The following is a 12,455-nucleotide window of genomic DNA, read 5'->3' on the forward strand; positions in this document are numbered from 1 at the left end:
ATACCTCAATAAGACTATTAAATTAAAAAGGTAAGAGAAAGGGCTATACTTAAAAGCAATGAGGCATGGGTAATTTAATACCAACAAAATGGCATTTATTTTGCTCTTGAATTGAATATTTAGGCAGCTCTTGAAAGGAATAACTTATCTCTGCTCCAGTCTGTGTCAGCTGGGGAAATGGAATCATCTGAAGGCTCCGTCACTCACAAGTCTGGTGGTTGATGCTGTCTGTCGGCTGAGACTATATCTGTGGCTATTCACCAGAACATTTACAGGTGACCTCTCTGGAACTTGGACATCCTTATAACATGGTGGCTGGTTCCAAAGGTGAGCATCTGAGAGAAGCCCAGCAGAAGCTGAATCACCTTTTATGGTCTACCTTCCAGAAGTTATGCAGTGTCGTTTCTGTCTCACAAAGGCCTGCCTAATTTCAATGGACAGAAAATAGACCCCACCTCCTGATGGGAAGCAGCAAGGTTCCGGAAGCACACATGGGATTAGAGACACTTTTGTGGCCATTTTTGGAAAATGCAATGTGCCATATGGGATAAATAAATGAGTACTTATATTAAAGTAATTAGTAACTGAGATTTTGGGCATGGAAGAAAAGAGACTCAGATGTAACAGTGATGAAATTAAAGAAAAACACTGTATTTCTGAATTTAAAAATATATACATATTTGCCAACTGTCTATTGGAAAAGCTTAGCAAATAAAAAATTCAGTAACAATGAGCATGCCTAGCAATCAGATTTGTGTCTCTAAATATATTTATCCATAAAAGGAACTAGGACTCCTTGGAAAAATGGCTGTTTTCAGGAATGCTCAAGATGAGCTTTCATACCAGAAAGCAAGAATGCTCTCAGAGACTGCTAGAATTGTGTCCAAGGGTTTCAGAATCCTAAATGAAGAGGCTTCTCTGGTCATTGTTGAGACAAATTAAGCATAAATTAGAAAAATAATTGCAAGGTATTAAAGTATGTCAAATATTTTTAAATTATGCATTCATAATAATACTATTAAAAATACATCTCATTAGAATAAATTAGGGAACCACCTCATTATTGAAAACTGGTAAATAACGGGACAGAATCAAGCATTTTCTGTTTCTTTACTATAAAAACTCTATTTCAGGGTAATCAAATAGTTGATGAGGGAAATCCTCTCATTATAGAAGTATTCTAGCTAGTATGTAAAGAAGGAATAATTGAAGTCAAATATAACCATTTGTAAATCTTAATAAAAAAAATAAGTCTAAGCATTGATCACCAGGGGCTGTTAATATCACAAAAAGAGAAACAACTAGAAATGTTTTGTCTGACGATGGATGTGCCCACCGATGAAATAGTCTTTCCGAAGTAATCCAATCTAAATTCTATCAAGCTTATAGCTCTAACTACCAATTTACAGGAAATACAGGGTATAGAGGAATATGCTAAATGATGTCACAGAAATTCTGTCGCTCGTAACCATTTGGAAAACTCCACAATACTAATGACCCAGTCTCTTTTTAAAATTGCAAGTAGGAAAGAGACAAAGGTAATCTATAGATTGAAAGAGATGTAAGAGACACATTCACCAATCTCAGTGAATTTCCTTTATCTGAATCCTGACTTGAGCCAACAAATTATAAAAAATATGAGACAATTGGAGAAGTGTAAACATTGGCAGGATATTTGACTATATAAAGGAATTAAGTTAAGCTTTTAGTGTTTGATAGTATTATAATTGATTATTTAATGAGTCCTCTTCTTTTAGTCACACATCTATACAAACTAAATTACGTACCAATGAAATTACATGATATCTAGGACTCGTGTCCAAATAATCCAAGAGAAAGAGGCAGTGAAAGTGGGGTTGATTGGGGCGGAGAGGAAACAAGTTTAGCAATGGCTTGATAGAAACTGGGTGATGGCTACATTATCCTGTGGGTTCATTATATTATTTTTCCACTTTCTATATTTGTTAAAGATGTTCCATAACAAAAAGTTTAAAAATTAATAGTGAAGTAAATAACTATACCCTCACCCCATCTCCAGACATTCTGATTTAATTGTTCTGTTAACATCTGAATTTTAGGTTGTTTTTTTTTTTAAAGTTCCTGGGGAATTTTAATGAGCAGCTGTGAATGAGAACCACCTCACTGAGCCATACACAGGGCTATATCTCATCATAACACGAGAGAAAAACATACAGCCTGTCACTGAGGTGACCGATTGATTTCAGACGCTACAAATCTTAGTAGAAACCAGTATAGCCTTCATGTATATGAGTACAGTATACATACAAATATAAGTATCCTCAAATAGTATACATTCCTGCTTGACAGGAAGAATGACCAGACTGCAGTGAAGTGTTTTCTGTTGGGTTTTCCCTCTGTGCTTGGCTATTTACAGAGCTGGCTGGAGCAGGATGAATTAGTGTGGAGTTAAGGTGCAAAGTCATTCATGACAAGGTGACTGAAGCATTTGCCTGAAGAAAATATGCAACAAACTTGTACCTGGGGCATTTTTTGGTTACAAATAATTCAGCTAGAGTACTCTTCATCATTCTCCGTGGTAAGAGTATTTGGTTAATACCACACTGTGCTATTTTAAAGTCCACCTTGATTAAATGCCTTGCCTGATGGTTGAAATTGAGCAATATTTGAGATGTGGAATGACTCAATACATCATAGTCATGGAAAAAAGAAAACACCCTGTTTTTCTTACTGTGCAATTTTAAGACATATTAATATTGCTTTCCCTACTAATCAAAATGAATAAAGCCCTGAATCTCAACAATCCACATTTTATTAACACTATTATTCAAAATCACTCCAGCGGGTTGTAGCGCTAGAGCAATTTTTGCAAAAAGGGTCTAAAATATAACACTGGGAAGACAGTCCTCAAAATATAGAATACCATTATACATTGGAGTCCTCAATAAGCCAGCTGTAAGGTGTTTTTTTCCTAAAAACTTATTTCTGTAAATTGTTCACTTACAGTACATTTCAAGGACATAAAATCTTTATAGAATTTATCAGCTATTGCTGATGCGTGTGGCAAAGATTGGTTGAGTACTTCCTTTTTCTTTAAAGAGAAAATTCTAGTGGGCACAATTTCAATCAAAATCTCACAAGCAGGCACATATCCAGCTAGGATGTAAGTGGTGGAGTCAGAGCATTGACAAAACCTGGGACCCATTTCTTTTCAGGAGCCAGGAGTGGTCATCTTATCCCAGAAGGCTGAGAGTACTCGAGTCTGACATCTGGCTCAACTCACTCTCTTCATTCCCAACCTCAGTGTCCCTAACAAATAAAGTATTGAAGCATCTCTGCCCAACATACGATATTCAAAGTCTCACTGGAAGACATGAACAGACTCTTAATTTTTCTCCAAGGACCTCTCCAGAACACTTTCATGAAAATTGTACTTTTTAGTTAAAAAGTACAAACTTATGTTGTCAGCAGTTTTGTTTTTGGGGGTTCTACACAGGAGAGTTCATATTAATAGTGCAAAGAGCCCAGGCGTTGGGTTTGACAGATCAGTTGGGTGCCTGTGGACATTATTTTACTCCTTTGAACTCTGCACCTGCAGTATCTGCATCTACGAAAAAGGAGTCAGATTACCTGTCTTATCGGGATAATCAAAGGTTAAAAAGAGATACTGTGCAGAGTCTTACATATAACAAGTGCTCAGTCAATGTCTATTCCCCAATTTACCCACCCCAATTAGAAGAACCGTGCCTGGAGGAAATGAACACAGAACATGAACATTGTTATCAATGCCTTGCTAATCTAGATAGCATTCCTCCAAGTGCATTTCAGGAACATTATTTTCCTGGGATACTATTAGGTGATCCACAGAGTCACTGGGGGGAAAAGATAGTGCCCGTGATCAAATTAGTTTGGGAAATTCTGGGTTAAACACCTGTCTTCATGACTGCTTAGAGTTTTTCAACTGCTAATGTAAACCGTGATTCTTTGAAGGGAGGACAAAGTGTGCCACATTTCCCAAAATTTGGGGTAAGGGAAACCTTTATGTCAGGAACATTTATTAACACCTTAAGGAACTAGCATTCTGTGGGGCAACACAGTGTGGAAAATATGTGTTCTGGGCACTGGACTGACAAGACCAGTGGGCAGTCATTGTTGCCTCAAAGAATAACAAAGCTTTCCTTGTATCTTTTCTGTGCATGGGATCACTCATATGCACCATGAGCAGGAAACACCTTCAGCAATTCACTGCAGAGCTACTGGGAGATTTCTTCTTTTTTGCATCTGGATGACTAAAACTAAGTTGTTCACTCTTGTGAACAATACAGTGAATGATTATAATACCTGCTGCTTGACAAATGAGCATGATTTCTAAAAGTGCTGGGGTCACTATGGTCGGAAATGTAATTAGCTGGACAAAAAGGAATTTGATGTTTTTATGCTTTTAATAGACTGTTTAAAAGCAGGTTTAGGGGAACTCAGGGTCATAGAAATTCAAATTTTGTGTGCACTGCTTCAGATAGGTAATAAATAGCCGTTCTGAAAAGGCAACTAATTTACTTGAACAAATATCTGCTGCATACCTGCTATAGAGAAGGTGCTGGTTGGTAAACCAATAACAGTGATAGAAGGCATGCATCCCTTTGAACAAGAAATCACATTGAATCTACATTGTGAACTTACATAGAGTAAAAAAGCTTACGCTGAGTCTTTGGGTAATCACTCGCTTTGAGCTTCTGCCACGTCTGGGATTTTGACATGCTGCAACATTTTAGTTTCAACTCTGCTTAGCAATGCCATTGTAAAAACCATTTGAACTAGTTCTCAAATGGGACAGAATGCATGTTGGTTGCCAAAGCAACTGCTCAGTGTGTGGTCTTGCAGTTCAGCTCCAGAGCGGCTGTGGTCTACTTTGGGGGAAGGTGAAAAGGTCACTTGGATTGGAGCGGCTTCCAATGTACATATTCCAGTGAGAGAGATTCCAATTAACCACCCCCAGACGATCCCAAGCAAGCTCAGAGGCTGAGGCCATCCCAGCTTGGTAGGTGACTCTGGTCTCTATGGTAGACGGAATCGATTCTAAGGTAGTCCCCAAAATTCTCCCTCCTTGTCCAGACCCTATATAATCTCCTCCCATTGAATATGGATGAGTCTGTAAATATGACCAATTTCATTCCTACGATTGGTTTGGTTACATCATGTGACAAAAGTGAAGGGATTTTGCAGATGTAATCAAGGTCCTAAATAAATTGACATTGAGTTAATCAAAAGAGAGATTATCCTGGGTAAGGCCTGACCTAAGCAGGTGAGCCCATAAAAAGGGCTGGATCCTTCCTGAAGGAAGAGATTAGAAGTGAGAGAGATTCTCCTGCCAGTCTTAAAGAAGTAAACTGCCATGTTATGAAGAGGGCCGGGTGGCAGGGAGTGGCGAGCGACCTCTAGGATCTGAGAACAACCTCCAGCTGACAGCCAGCAAGAAAGAGGGGACCTCAGTCTTAGAGCTAGAAGGAATTGAGTTCTGCCAACAACCAATGAGCTTGGAAGAGGACACTGAGTGTCAGAAGAGAGCCCAGCACCAGCTGACACCTTGATTGCAGCCTGGTGAGACCATGACCTAACCAGAGGACACAGCTAACCACGCCTGGACTCCAGACCCACAGAAACTGAAATCATAAATGGGTATTGTTTTTATGGCAGTTTGTTACACAGCAATAGAAAACTAATATAGTCTCATAAACTTTCATCCATAATTATCTTTTCAAACATGCTATTTAAATATTTTCAGCAATGAATGAGAAAGATATCATAAAATATTAGACCCATATAAAACCATCAAAGTTTTCTCCTTAAACCTTTTACATCAGGGAAAAGGAATATGTGATATAAAAGGATGACGTAACCTATTAAGGGTCACATGTCTAGCTAACAACAGAACCAAGACTAAGACAGAGGTCACCTGGCTTTCGGTCTACTCTTCTATGAGCAAATGTTACTTGTTATCTAAGAAGTACAAAGCAGCACATAGAGAAACCCATGTGTACTTTAAACACCTCTGTTAAGCGGGTTTAATTGTCCCTATTTTCAAATGGAAAAATAATTCCTCCAATGGGCTTGGTCAGAGCAGGGAGCTTGATTCCTTGGTGCACAAATCAATAGAGGTGTGTTAGACATATCAAACTGGAAGTCAAATCTGGGCTTACAAAAATGATATTCCTGAAGTTCCATACACAAGCATTTCTGGCAGTGTTCTCCCCTCCCAGGGGCTTAACATGTTCTTATAAACACACATGGTGTATCCATCAGGGTCCAGACAAGAGACAGAAACCACATTAGTTACCTGAACAGGGAGGATTTAATATAAAAATGTGTTAACTAAATAAATAGCTATTAACTAGGTAACTGAAAGGACAAGAGATTTCTACAGTATAATAGGGGTAGCAGCTGCAAGAGGCAGCTATCGTTCCAACAGCCAGGGAACAAAGGGAACAGGCTGGAAGGATTAAACTTACACAGAATACCTTGAAGCTGAAACTCAGACATCTGAGGAAGGAGAGCTGGTCAGTGGGTGTATCTGATCTTGGAGAAGGGCCCGTGGGACTAGGATCCTGATCTCTAAGGAGGGGGCTCTGGCTCAGTGGGCACAGAAGCTTATTCTTCAAGTGCTGGGAAATTTCAAACTGGATTCAGCTGCTGCTGTAGAAAGATACTGCTGTTGCTGAGGTGAAAAGTGAGGCTAGGGCAACACCTCCAAGAATAGCAAGCAGCCAGGGAATTTGCAGGAAATAAACATGAAGGAACAAGTCTCCACCCTCCATCAGCTTTGCAGTCTCCCTCTAGCGTCTCTTATTGACAGAGCCTTACATGGAGCCAGCCAGAAGCTGCCAAGTGGTTTCAGAGTCTCTGTCCAGCACAAGATGAATATAGAAGGGTGAATTTGGAACTGAGGAAATATAACTTAATAACTGACACACATAGTTTACACTATTTTCCCTCTCCCTTGTTCCCTTTCCCAGATCGTCTCTCAAAACTGAAATTCCACAATGAAGTTTCCCCTCAAATGATATAAAGTTGATAAAGAGCTCATGAAGCTGCTACAAAACACGTGCAATTGTCTCCTTGATCTGCTACCACTAAACTCACAAAGCATCCAAGAGCTGAAAGCCTTCGCCTCTGCCCCAGCCGCTGTGCCTGAGCCCTCCAGCCTGGAAACCACACCGCAGACCCAGTGGAGATGAGGAGATTCCTTCCTCTGTGTTACACTTAGCTGTGTGGGTTCTCAAAGCTATGCTGCCTTGTGCTCCCACTGTCTCAGAGACAACATGAAGAAACCGGCCCATTTTTGCCTACATCTCTCTCTCTCTCGCTAGGACTAGAATTCTGGACACCAGTCAGAAAATTATCAAAAGAACAGACACTGCTGCGGGACTTCATCCTGGGATCATGCTTGTGCATTCTGACTCTCTCTCCCCATGTGGTGGATTGTTTCTCATTCTTCAATACAAACAGTGTCGAGATGGGTAAGTCATGAGCACCCTTGAATTTAGCCTCTATCCACACCCTTTTCCACTTAGGATGGGACACTATACTACATGTAAAGGGCATTTTAGGGGATAAAATTAGCCTCATAGGTATGTGCAAGCTCTAGAGCCTGATTGCTTGGGCTTGAAGCTTGCCTCCATATGTGACTTCAGGCAAGTGAGTCATCCTCCCTGGGCCTCAAGCTCCTCAACTATAAAATGGGGTGATGACAGTAGTACCTGCCACATAAGATTGTTGTGAGAATTGTATATGTGAATGTAGGCAGAGCCCTTGGAAGAATAGCGGCCTTAGTAAGGGCTTTATAAATAGAAACTGTTCTTATTTTGCATTCCAAAGTGTCATTGTGAAAATGTAACCAGATATTATGTCATCACGCTAGGGGAATTCTCACTTCAGCACCAATATCTCTTTATCATCCACCTGAAATCTAAATTTTGGAGTTCCTCAGGACTCTATAAAGGGTTTGCTTTTCTTTTCTCTGGTTATTTTCTTCCCTAAATGATCTCATCCTTTATGATAACTATATATCATTTATGTGTCAGCAACTCTAAAATTTATTTCTCACACACAGATCATTGCTCTCATCTTTAAACATGCACATATCCCATTACCTACCTGAAATAACCACTTCAATGGCTCATAGGTATCTCAAATGTAGCATGCCCACAATTGAATCCTTAGTAGCCCAATTCTCTTCCAATCTCCTTTTCCCAAGTCTTTTCCTTCTCAGTAAATAGTACCATAGTCCAATGAGGTGCTCCATCCATACGAGGTGCTCCATAACGTCCCATACGCAATTCATTAATATTTGGTCATTTTTCTCCAAACTATAACTTAATACATTAATTTCTCTTCCCACCATACCATTATTATTTCTTATATAAACTATTACTTCCACTATTTCCCTAACCGTAATTCTTTTCCATTAGTCAGCCAGAAGATAATTTTAAAGTATGGATTAGGTCATGAGGCTCCTCTTAAACTCTCTGATGGCTTCCCATTGCACTGATAATGTCACGCTTTTTTCCACGAGGTTGCCAATGGATCTTGTGATATGACTCCTTTTCTCTAGTCCCTTGCACTCATCAAGCCCTTTCCTGCCTCAGGATTTTCATGCATGCTGTTCCCTCTGCTGGGAATGCTCTTTCATCCTTCTTCTAGCTGGCTCACTCTTATCCTGAGGTCTTAGCTTAAGTGTCAACTCCTTGGCAAGATCTTTTCAGATAACTGTGTCTAAAGTGGGTTCCCTTACCTACCATCTCACTCCTGATCTATTATTCTCTGACATGGTACCTTGTTCCCTTTAAAGCATTTATAACAATTTGTAACCATTTAATTATTACTTTTATGTACGATTGTCTGTTTTCCCCTGCAAGACTGCTCTGAATTCTTTTTTCCTACCACCTTGCACTCTGCTACCAGCACAGTGCCAATCCCACAATAGATATTGAAAAATTATTTGTTGGATGAGTGAATGAACACATCATAGGCCTTCCCCATGAATGTGTTTTGCTGAGAATAACAGAATTAACCACCCAGATTGAAAGTGGAAATAGCAAACTTCCTTGTGATGAAATGGTACAGCAGTATATCTAGAACATTAGTGTCATTGAAAGTTAAAATGCATATTTTTCCACCTTTCAATTCCAGGTATAAGCAGATTATTGATAAGCTGAACCACGGAGCTTCACATCTGATGTATTTCCCTATTGCCATCAGCAGTAGCTGTCATTTCTTGAATCCTTCTCTTCTTGGGAACAGCCATTCCTGCTAGTTCTAATTATACCAAGTAAATTTCCAACACTTAGAACAAAGGCACAAATTCTAGCTCTGGATCAATGAACAGTCACATCCTTTGGTGTTATTGTGAGGGACTATTCCCACCAGATCCTAAAATGATTGATTGTTCCCAATATCCTGTGACAAACTCATTTCCCTCTTTATCTCACGCTCATACGACTCAGGCTTCTGTGTTTGGCCTCCATCATTCTGCTCTGCTGAGTAAGTATGCCTAGTAAATATCTTGAAAAAGATTGGAAGTGTAATCTTTAAGTAAAGAGTTTAAGGTTTTAAGTCTATGTGTACCACACTTATTTAAACTCAAACCAAGGAAAAAGGCAGGGCTTACACATAAATTGTTTTTGCAGTGAGATGTCTGTGCCTCTGATAAAATCTCTTACCCAGAAGCATCTCCCCCAGCAATACTGCATAAAGCCTCTCCTTCTCACCAGGACCATGCCTAACCTTCTTCTATTGAAAATAAAATGCTCACTGCAGCCCTCACTGCCCTCTAGCTACCACTCTATCTCCCTCCTTCCCATCTAAGCCAAATTTTTTAGGAAAAAGTTGTATCCGTTTTCACACATTCTACTCTGTCCTCAAAACACTTACCCCTTACAAAGCAGCACAAATCCAATGACTGATTGATATGGCATATGAACCCCTGGCCCCTCATCCCAACTTTAGGCAACTCTGAAGAGTCATCCTACCTTCTGGGTTCTCAGTGTGTCAGAAGAAGCCTTCAATGAGCCTGCAGTACAATCGAGCTTCTCCCTCTGGCCTATTCTTCTCCATTTCCTTCCCTTCCTGGCCTCAAGAATACTCCTTAATAAACGTCCTACACTCCATAAACCCAACCTGTGACTGAAGCCTTTAATATTATAGATATCCCTTAATTCTCTTTCATATTTCTCTTAACAATTGGACTTTTACATGTAATTATGTGATTATTTGATTAATGTCTGTCTCCCTCATCAAGTCCTATACTCCAAGAAAACAAGAACTGTGTCATTTTTTGCTCACTTTTGTTTCTCCAGCTCCAGGCACAGTGTACTTAGCACATAGTATATGCTTTATGAATAGTTAGTTGTTGCATTAAAATGTAAATGAAGGAATGCCTGATAATTCACTGTTGGGAATTCATTTCTTTGGACTAAGTTATTGGGTTTCCAAATTAAAATGCAATTGACCCTTAATTTAGTCAGCGCATTCTAGGCCAAGCACATAAAGACTTTCCTAAGGAGAAAAGCCTTTAAGAATGGACTTAGGTAGGATGTTGGGTTGACGAAAGAGGTAAATGCTAATGGAAGACCAATCATCAACATAATGTAGCTGAAAGGCTGAAAAAGCATGACCTTTGGACTCAGCCAAACATGGATTTGAGGTCAGATTTTGTCGCTTACTACCCATGTGATCTGTCGTAAGATTTAAAAGAATTCCAGTTGGAAAACACCAGGCATAAAGTAAACTCATGATAAATATTGGTATCTCCTCCATATACTTTCCCATCCTCCCCCATCTCCTTCGCAACTTTTTCTCAGAAGACTGCTGCCCATGAAATTGCCTTATCTGAATATCCACAGAGGAAGAAAGCCAACATGGAGATGTAGTTTGGCCCCTTCAATTCTTTTGCTCTTTCTTTTTAAATCTTTCCAGTTTCAAGTCTGTTTCAGTGAGACAGTCATCACAGAATCTTTGAGATGGTTTCTATTGGATCTGGTCAAAAGTAATGAACTGAAACAAAGTATAATGGCAAAACTATGCAAATCGACCCATACCTAAATCAAACTAACAGGCAGACTTCTCACCCACTGCCAGCTGATTTATTTCATGATACTGTATATTGATTCTATTTGGAGTGATGGGAAATCTGTCATGCTTAAGATGCCATCTGTTCCAACTGCCAATGGATGTTACTTTTCCCTTCCGAGGTCTGTTGGCCAAGAGCTTATCCCTTATTTCCCACAGGCTTTTGAAAGCTTCATTAGGTTCCTAGTCAACGTTGGACAAGGAGTCCGATTTATTTATTTTCATTATTTCTAACAATTGACTAATTTTATAATTTTAGTCAGGAGCTTCCTGACTAAACTCAACTACAGACACAAAACTCAGACGAAGGGAGAGTTGTAGAAGAAGGACATGGGAGTCTTGTGGAAAAGATATAAGAATTGTAGACAACTCAACAACAAAAGTTAAGTATATAAGATTCCATGAGGCTAGAATAGGGGTGGAAGAATTACACAGCAGATATCAGTTTTTTAGAAGAAATGGCCAGCAAACTTTCAAGGAAACGTATATGTCTGGAAAAATTAGACCAAGAAGAAGTCTTCCCAATAAATTATAGAAATTCTAATTCCTGGAACACTAGAGCATGTCAACTGCTGTGACTGGTACTGTAGTAAATACTCACCCATTTGTGCTGATCCAAACATGTGTGGGTAATGTACTTTTCATGATAGATCTTATGGAACCAAATGAGTGAGGGGTCTAAACAACTTAACTAGGAGTGGAACAAGTCTAACTCTAAACAGCAAAGTCTAATGAACATTTTAACGGTTAGGGAGGTTTAAAATTATGTGAATCCATTTATTTCTTCTCAAAGGTATATTTCTTTGAAGTAAACTCACTTGGTTTAAAAATCATCACTCTATTCAGGACATACATAACACTCCAATTCTGAATATCTCTAAACACAATGTTCACTGATTCTTCAGAAGATGAAGAAAACTAATACAAGTTTCTGATCCACTGGTTGTTAGGCTTTCCTACCTTTTTGTAGTATCTGTCAATCTAAAGTTGACAGTATAATTAGCTGATGATACCTAGTTTAACTGTGGTTGGTGAATATTGTACATAGATATATTTAGAAGTGAAAACAATTCAACTAGTGTTAAGGCTTTGGGGGTCCTTTTTTTTTTTTCTTTTTGGAGCCCTGGTGAAAACGGGAAGAAGCAGATTTGAGACATGAATAATATATCCAAAGTTTAGGCATACAAAGAATCTAGCCATATATTTAAACAGTTCAGTTGGTAATCTTGTCAAAAGGCAAGTTAACGTGGAGCGGGTGAATTGCTAGATTTGAAAGGCCTTGAATCATTAAAATTGTATCTCTCTGAAAGAGGTTTGAATTATTAGAGATTTAGTGACATGTCTTAAAAAAA

This window comes from Ceratotherium simum, chromosome 11, assembly GCF_057802395.1.
Source record: "Ceratotherium simum simum isolate JZ-2026a chromosome 11, ASM5780239v1, whole genome shotgun sequence".
Classification (NCBI taxonomy): domain Eukaryota; kingdom Metazoa; phylum Chordata; class Mammalia; order Perissodactyla; family Rhinocerotidae; genus Ceratotherium; species Ceratotherium simum.